The sequence below is a fragment of the Syngnathus floridae genome, chromosome 8, assembly GCF_059516105.1.
Source record: "Syngnathus floridae isolate MCC-2025c chromosome 8, RoL_Sflo_1.0, whole genome shotgun sequence".
In the NCBI taxonomy this organism is placed as follows: Eukaryota; Metazoa; Chordata; class Actinopteri; order Syngnathiformes; family Syngnathidae; genus Syngnathus; species Syngnathus floridae.
Window position 1 is genome coordinate 12,079,687 of NC_142420.1, and position 9,413 is coordinate 12,089,099.

Sequence of the window (9,413 nt, forward strand, 5' to 3'; positions counted from 1 at the left end):
TTTCGTTCATGCTGTTATTTTGTTTATTTTTATCATTCAGGTATCTTTGTGTTGTATTTAAGGTATGTATGTACTATGTTAAATGTCTGTGTGTGAGATATACGTATGTATTAATATTGTGTAGGTACATGTTTAGTGTCTAGCGATCAGCAGGTGCGAGATGATTTAGTAATTTAGTATTTTGTTGGGATAACTGAGGCAAAATGATTTATAGCTGGGTATTTGGGATTGTTAAAAGGGGGTGGGATTAAATAAATTATACTTCTTCCCACTCCTTTTCAGGCATGTGAATGTGATTTATGGTTTCTTTGTGGTTATATCTTTATTTCTACTTTTTTAGTTTGCGTGTATGTATATGTGCATATGTATATATGGGTATATGTATATTTTATAGGTATATGTATGTATATGTATGTATGTCTGTATGTGTATATATGTATATGCATGTATTTTGTCATGTCTTTTCATTGTATACAGTAATCATATTTTTTTTCTTTCACATGTTTGAAATAAACGAAACGAAACGAAACACCCTTATTACAGCAAATAAAATGACAATTAAAAAAGCTAAAAATTCGTCAAAAAAATTCCTGTACAAAATGAAGGCAATTGTTTGATGAACTGATTCTTTTTCAATGCTAAATGACGCATTGTGCATCTGAATGAATTTTAATAAATTCTACGTGACTTTGTAAGGTTGCATCCTATGCAACACAGCCTTGATTAATAAAATTCCACTGGATCATGGATCAAAATATATTTTTTTCTTTATGGAGCAGTTTCTTAAATCAATGAGTCAATTAGAGGGGCAACTTTCTATTTTTGTGGTGCTTTTTTTCACATAGGTTGTCTTGGACACTCAATGTGGTCCTGACGTTTACAGTTGGCAGCATCATATACGCACACACCGAACAACACATATACCAGAGGTTACAACCCACATCAAGGGTGATAAAAGGCACAGTTCAGGAATAAATAAACAAACAATTTCAGTACAGTGTACACTAACCTACATATTTGCATTCATGAACTTAATGATGTTCTGATGAAATAATGTAATGGTGAACCGTTGCTCTGAGGGACTCTAAATCTCTAAAAACAAACAAAAAAAACCCCCATAATGAACCAATATGTTTTTTGTCATTAATTTTTTTTTTTTTTATAAAAAAGCAGTTTTCATTTTTTAAATTGTCATTGTGTATAGCAGAGAACTTTATTTTCTTGTCTAAAAGCAAAGTTTCGAAGAGCCCAGAGAAGCTTTTGGGGACTGTATCAATGGTTTGTTTTATTGTGAAACTTTCTTTTGATCAATGTCCCAGCTCTGAAGTCTCAGCTTTGCAATCCAATATACATCAATGGGGCGCCAAATATCATTTCTAGGGTGAAAAAAGCTATGCGGAACCAAGTATTTGGAGCCTTGTGGAGGGACAAAATTCTTGAAAAAAGTGATAATATATCATGGCCATCCTCAGTTTACTGTGTGGACACGTCAAAATAGCCCCAGCACTGCCATGCGAAGATTGTTCCTTTTTTTTTTTTTTCCTAACCAAACCACCAAGCTTCTTCCAAGCTCTTTAAAACTGCTGGCCTCAGATTTAAGGTATGGTATGCTTTCATGAATGTAAATAGGACAGTGAAAACAGGACAACTGTGATTACTGGGCTGTAGCGAGAGACAGCATCCAAACTGTTTACATTGGACTCAGTCAGGCATAAACACACATACTCCCTCTCCCTCTCAGAGCGTGCGTGTTGGTCTTCTGTCTTCTCTAGAACACTCTGTTCCTAAACACGCTCTCAAAGGCAGAGCAGGGGTCAAAGGCTAACTCTTTGACCTGGTTCTGTCTGGCTCTGCCATGGGTCACTCATGACCAAACATACATTTCTTCTTGATGAGTTACACTTTCTATACTTAGCGTTCACAACCTGGCTGGATCTTTCAATTGACAATATGCTGTAATCTCTACTATCAGAATTCATATCAGCATAAAAGGTAAACCAAGGTAAGTCAATGAGAGGCCTGAATAAGGAAGAGAAGCCACCACGGTTGCATGATTGGACACCTTGCATGATTGGACCCCTTGAAACACAATGAAAAATACGTATATGTGGCAGTGATGTTAAATGGTTCAGGCGAGAGACATTTGTGGGTTCTATTTTCATAGAAAACACAGTTGTGCTTGAGGTTAAAAAACGGCACATCCTAACTTTCGTGCAGATACAAGCCTCATTGTGCCTGTTTGGAAATTTTGCCATCTCTCTGCGCCATGATGAGCATTCTGCCTTACAGAACATTGACATATGAGCCAGACGGATCTGACTTTTTGGTGGCAGAAATTCATCTTAACTTTGCGCCTGCTGGAACTGCGTATAAATTTGGTCTACAGTAATTTCAGTGAATTTAATCGAGTCAAAATTAAAATGAATAAAATTTAAATTTAATCTATTCATCAATGAGTAACCAATAATCAAAGTATTTTAAGAATCAAGGAATTGTTTTGAGCCATTGCTTAACTTAAAATGCTCCATCCGTCCACTTTCTACCACCTTTTCCAGGGTCACGGGGCAGCAGCTTCAGCAAGAAAGCCCAGCCTTCCCATTCACCAGCCTCTCCCGGATGAATTCCAAGGTGTTCCCAGACCAGCTGGGATACATAGTCTCTCTAACACAGGGGTCTCAAACTCCAGTCCTCGGGGGCCGCATTCCTACATGTTTTCCAAGTTTCCCTCGTTAAACACACCTGATTCAAATGATCAGTTCATCCTCACATTCTGCAGGAGCCTGATAATTGAATCAGGTGTATTTAACGAGGGAAACTTGCAAAAAATGTAGGAATGCAGCCCCCGAGGACTGGAGTTTGAGACCCCTGCTCTAACATGTCCTGGGTCATCCCTGTCCTGCCCATAGGACATACCCGGAACGCCTCACCAGGGAGCATCCTAACTACCTGCCCAGCCCAAGCCACCTCAACCGTCTCCTTTCAACATGGAGGAGCAGCAACTTGACTCAAGTCCCTCGCGGATCATCAAGCTTCTCACCCCATCTTTAAAGAAGAGCCTTGACATCCTGCGGAGGAAACTCATTTCGGTCCTTGTATGTGGGATTTTATTAATTTGGTCACGACCCACAGCAAGTGACCTCAGGTGAGGTTAGTGTTGTACTAGATTGACGGGTAAGTAAAGATATTTTTAAATAAAGATATTTTGGACACCCTTCAGATAAGTAAAATACAGGAGTAAATTCATTGTGAAAATGGCCTTAAAGCACAAAAACCTTTCTCACCTTGGCAGAGGTGCGCAGACATCAACTTCAACATGACTACAAACAGCCTTGACCTTGACAACCAAGCGGGCTGCCATCACACCTCATTAACATTAACAACAGTCTGTCTGGTGTGAACTGCTGGCTGTGGGAACCTTCTGGACTTTTATGAGTCCAATTGGTTATCAGGTTGTAACGTGGAAAAATGGAGTTGTATTACCCTCATTTCATTCATAGAAATGCATCATAAAGTATGCCTAATTTTTCAAAACTCTCACGGTTGTCTAATAGTACGTATGTTTCTTGAAGGCTGGAATACACTGAACTGATTGTTTTCATGAATTATAATGTTCACAGTTTCAAAGAATTGGACAAGCAGCAAAGATGTCAAGTGCTGGTTGGTGGTACACTGTAGAGTAGGGGTGTCAAACTCATTTTGGTGCAGGTTACTTTGCAGTTACGGATTCCCTCAAAGGAGATTATGACATCAAACATCAAATAAATGTTTCATTGTCTCATCATATTGCATGTAAACAACTAATTGATTACTAGGTTTGAAATCAACAAGAATAGTTTGTTCAATTATGTTCCACATTACTGAAAAAGGGTAACAAAAAATCTCCATCCGTCCGTCCGTCCATCCGTCCGTCCATCCATCCATCCATCCATCTTCTTCCGCTTATCCAGGGTCGGGTCGCGGGGGCAGCAGCTTTAGGAGGGACTCCCAGACTTCCCTCTCCCCAGCCACTTCGTCCAGCTTATCCCGGGGGATCCTAGGTGTTCCCAGGCCAGCTGAGAGACATAGTCTCTCCAGTGCGTCCTGGGTCATCCACGGGGACTCGTGCTGGTGGGATATGCCCGGAACACCTTCCCCGGGAGACGTCCAGGAGGCATCCTGATGAGATGTTACTGTCGCCGGCAACCGCCATGTTTCCCGCATACAGCGGCTGTATTGATAATCTTACAAATGAATTCGATGCGACATTATTAAAAGCCATTGACTCTGTGGCGCTGCTACGTCTGAAAACTCGCCATAGATGGCCAACTCCATGGTTCACAAATGAAACATGTACGCTTAAACAAGTATGTAGAAAGCATGAGCGCAGATGGCGTTTAACCAAACTTGAGGTTTTCCATCAGGCATGGAAGGACAGCCTCCTGAAATATAAAGATGCGCTTATCTTAGCAAAAACTCGTTATTTTTCGCAAGACATTAATCTCAATAAAAACAATCCTAAATACCTATTTGATACAGTGGCAAAGCTAACGCTGCGCCAGCCGACCCCCGATAGCTCCTTCCACTCAGCTGACGAGTTTATGAAATTTTTTGCTCAAAAGATTGAGTCCATTAGGGACGAGATCAAGAATACCATTCCAATCGCTCCGCCGGTTACTAGCGCTGGGGATCATGCAATAACCCTCTCAAATTTTAAAAGCGTGTCCCTTAAAATGCTTACACAATTGGTTAGTGCGGCTAAACAAACAACATGTTTACTCGACCCGCTTCCAGCCAAGCTACTTAAAGAATTATTTCCAATTTTAGGACTGTCCGTCTTAAATATAATCAATCTGTCTGTTTCCTCTGGGATAGTGCCAACAGCCTTTAAAACCGCTATTATTAAACCGCTACTTAAGCGAGCAAATCTTGAGCCGGACTATCTCAGTAATTATAGGCCAGTTTCAAACCTCCCATTCATAGCAAAACTTCTTGAAAAAGTAGTAGCGCAGCAGCTTATTGATTACATGGTCGCTAATAATCGATATGACTCTTTTCAGTCTGATTTTAGAGCTAATCATTCCACAGAGACAGCACTTGCTAAAGTGACTCATGATCTCCTCATAGCTATGGATTCAAATACGTCGTCTGTATTGTTACTACTCGATCTTAGTGCTGCCTTTGACACTGTAGACTTCGATATTTTATTAGGGCGTCTTAAAAGTTGTGTTGGTATCTCAGGGTCAGCACTAAGCTGGTTCTATTCCTATCTATCAGACAGGACGCACCGAGTGGTCCATGGCAATACGTCCTCTGAGCTCTATAATGTTACATGTGGTGTCCCACAGGGATCGGTACTCGGACCGATTTTATTTAATATTTATATGATTCCGCTTGGGGACATAATACGTAAATATAATATTAGTTTTCAATGCTACGCGGATGACACCCGAATTATATATGCCGTTATCGATGACAGATCCGCCGGACTGTTGTAATCTCGAGGCGTGCCTTGCGGAGATCAAGCAATGGATGTCTCTTAACTTCCTTCGTCTTAACCCAGATAAAACGGAGATGTTGATAATTGGTCCTACTCGTTATCAACACTTAGTTAAGGAAACTATAAGGAAACTATAGATAACCGTACTATCACTCAGAGTGATACTGTAACTAATCTCGGGGTAATATTTGACCAAACGCTCCCCTTTCAAAAACACATTAAGAATATAACCAGGATTGCGTTTTTTCACCTTCGTAATATTGCTAAGATTCGTCCGATCCTCTCGACCGGGGATGCGGAAACTATTATACATGCGTTCGTCACGTCGCGCCTGGACTACTGTAATGTATTATTCTCTGGTCTTCCTAAGTCCAGTATCAAAAGTCTACAGTTAGTACAAAATGCCGCTGCGAGGCTGCTCTCACAGTCAAGAAAATTTGATCACATTACCCCAATATTCGCCAACTTGCATTGGCTCCCGGTCCATTTAAGATGTGACTTCAAGGTTCTTCTACTAACCTATAAATCACTGCATGGCTTAGCGCCTTCATATCTCGTCAACCAAGTCGTTCCTTATGTTCCGTCTCACCTTCGTTCGCAAAACGCTAGTCTTTTAGTTACACCGAGGGCCAAGAAAATGTCTGCAGGTTCTAGAGCAGTGGTTCCCAAAGTGGGCGGTACCGCCCCCCTGGGGGCGGTGGAAAGATCTGGGGGGGCGGTAGGGGGGCGGTGAGGACGAAGGGGGCGGTAGGGGGCGGCAGTCCGAAGTCAGAAGTTGAAGGGGGCGGTAGGGGGGCGGCAGTCCGAAGTCCGAAGTTCGAACGTTTGTTTGACGACACGTGCAGGAGGACGAGTCAGTTGACGGGGGGGGAACGACAATTTGTACACAACATGTGCGTTAGGACAAGTCAGTCGACGGGGGGGGGGGGGGGGGGGGGCGCTAGGAATTCACTGGGGAGCCAAGGGGGCGCTAGTCTGAAAAAGTTTGGGAACCACTGTTCTAGAGCATTCTCTATTCGGGCTCCAGAGCTTTGGAATGCCCTACCAATGGATATTAGAACTACTACCTCAGTAGAAACATTTAAGACACGTTTAAAGACACATTTCTATGAGATGGCCTTTAACTAACTTGTAGTGGCCGGAGTTTGTTTTGTTCTCTCTGCCCACCCCCTCCCTGGCTGGGGAGGGGGTTAGGTGGCGCAAAAGCTGATAGCGGCTAGCTGGATTCTCGGGGACCAATTCAAGATGAAGAAACTGCAGCTCAACCTCCTTGAAGACACTGCCAGGACAATCGAGGGCACCTCCGACATCCATTTTTTCATTGATTTTCATATTAGGTATTACTTGTGCCCTCTCTGCATCCATTACAACCTGGTGATCCTGAAAGGGGGATCCTTCCATCTGTGGTCCCTTCTCAAGGTTTCTCATTTTCCCCTGGCAGGTTTTTTTTTTAGTTTTTCCTTGCCGTTTTGGGAGCTTAAGATCAGGGGATGAGAATAATTGTCAATTTTTGGCTATGTGAAGCCCTTTGAGACTGTTTGTGATTTAGGGCTATACAAATAAACTTGACTTGACTTGACAAGATGCCCGAGCCACTTCACCTGGCTCCTCTCAACGTTTTTCTAACAAAAAATCTCAAAGTTATTATTTATTATGGTTGCCAATTTGAAATGCTGGTGCAGATTTTCGCGAAGATCGTGAAAGCTTGCTTCGCAGTTCACTTGAAATGGTAGGACGGGCCGGATCTGCTTCCTGGGCTTTGAGTTTGACACCTGTGCTGTAGCATATCAAAAAATGTTATCTGCAAAATAAAAATTAGAATGATTCCCCTGAGTTTCTACTCACCTTTATATGAAATGCATATTCCAGGAACCAGAAATTGTGAAAGCCCATAAATTGGCTGCAGGTGCACAAAGAGACTAGATACAAAAAGAGCTCTTTTGTATAGTTAAGAAATAAGGAGATCCATTTCCTGAAAACACAGGGTAAAAATTGAGTTAGTAATTGCTTAAAATCTCACCTAAATAACTGCAAATAAAAGAAAAGCAATGAAACACAAGGCAGACTGGAGGTTGTCTATTATGTGTGTTTTTGTATTGTTGTAAAGAAACAAATTAATCTGAAGGGAAACTAAACACCTGAACAGCTGATGTTGACGTAATTGTATGTACCGTATTTTCTGGATTATAAATCGCTCCGGAGTATAAATCGCACCAGCCATAAAATGCCCCAAAAAGTGAAAAAAAAAAAAATATATATATATATAAGTCGCTCCGGAGTATAAATCGCATATTGGGGGGAAATTTATTCGACAAAATCCCACACCAAAAACAGTCATGAACGAGCAACAACAGGCTAAACAATAGCAACAACAGGCTAAACGATAGGTATGCTAACGTGACAAACACAAACAAAGGGCTGAGAACGGGCCTGACGTAACATATAGAGTGATTAAGGACAACTATTACATGAATAACATGTTTATAAAACTATCGGTGTCACTCCAATTCATTAAATCCATCGATCGTTCGATACGATAGCAACAGGCTAAACGATAGGTATGCTAACGTGACAAACACAAATGAGGAGCTGAGAACGGGCCTGACGTAACATATAGAGTGATTTAGGATAACTATTACATAAATAACATGTTTATAAAACCATCGATGTCACTCCAATTCATTAAATCCATTGATTGTTCGATATGATAGCAACAGGCTAAACGATAGGTATGCTAACGTGACAAACACAACACACACTTTGTCAACAATGGGTGCGCGCGGCTGAGGGCGCTTGCCCTTCAAAATATTCCACAGGCTCATATAACGATAGATAAACTATATTTCAAATAACGATAATATAAGCAATAATATTATCAAACCATCGGTGCACTTTAAATCCATTAAATCCATCGATCAAATTCCTCGTCCTTTGTCAACATCGTCACGCGTGCGCCCTGATGTCAGCCCTGACGTCAGCCTCATCTTTATTCCACAGATCTAGTATATAACTATATCGTAGCGTTAACAAAGTACAAGGATAGACGTGGGTTTGGTAAACGGCTCTTTATTAAACAAAACAAACTTCCAAGCGTGTGGTGGCGTGGACTTCCAGACACGAGAGCTCCATGGCATAGTACCGGGCGTGCGTAATGGCCATGTCCGAGCCCCATGCGTCACTTGAAATAGTAATCCCTTTGTACATCACAGTTCTCCAAACTTTCTTTCTGCTGCTCGATTACTGTTTTCAGCTGCATATTTTACAACTTGAAGTTTGTAACCTGCAAAATATTAGTTTCTTTTTGGTGCCATTTTTCTTAAGCCCACCCAGTTGATGAGTCACGGCCGACGGTGAAATTTAGAGCGCCCTCATCCAGTTTCGTCTGAAAATATAATTCTTTTCAGATGTAGTTTTTTGTTTTGTTTACTTGGTTGTTTTATCAAAGTCAAAGTCTGCTTTATTGTCGATTTTTTTTCATATACCAAGACACACAAAGAGATTGAAATTCCGTTCCCACTATCCCTCGGTGAGATAGTACACATATGCATACAAGCAACACAAAAAAAACCAAGAAGGCACAAACAATGAATAAATAAGAGTGTTGAATAAATGATAAATAAACAAATAATAATAAAATAATAATAAATATAAGAGGAGCAAAAATGGAGCAAGTGTACATACAGCAGACAGTGGAGAGAATTGAAAAAGAAAAAAGATGTGAGTCACCCGGCTCACTCCTTGTTTGACCTTCTGCCCTCTGGGAAGAGGTACAGGAGCCTGCGCTCCCGCACCACCAGACTCGCCAACAGCTTCTTTCTCCAGGCTGTTAGGGCCCTGAACTCGCTACCCCCTTCTGCGTAGCGTGCGGCACTGTTGCGCTATTTTCGGGAATGTCTGCTGTACGCGTTTTTATTTATTTATTGTTGTGTTATTTATT

General features: G+C 41.3%; 1 long non-coding RNA gene across 1 annotated transcript; it reads right to left on the reverse strand.

The window, feature by feature from the left end:
* Nucleotides 1-3,589: 3,589 nt before the first annotated feature.
* LOC148394626 (uncharacterized) lies at nt 3,590-8,399 on the reverse strand. Its single transcript, XR_015859961.1, has 3 exons — nt 8,358-8,399; nt 7,322-7,448; nt 3,590-4,418 (listed from the first exon to the last, which is right to left on the reverse strand). It is a non-coding gene; the product is annotated as an uncharacterized LOC148394626 (long non-coding RNA).
* Nucleotides 8,400-9,413: the final 1,014 nt, after the last annotated feature.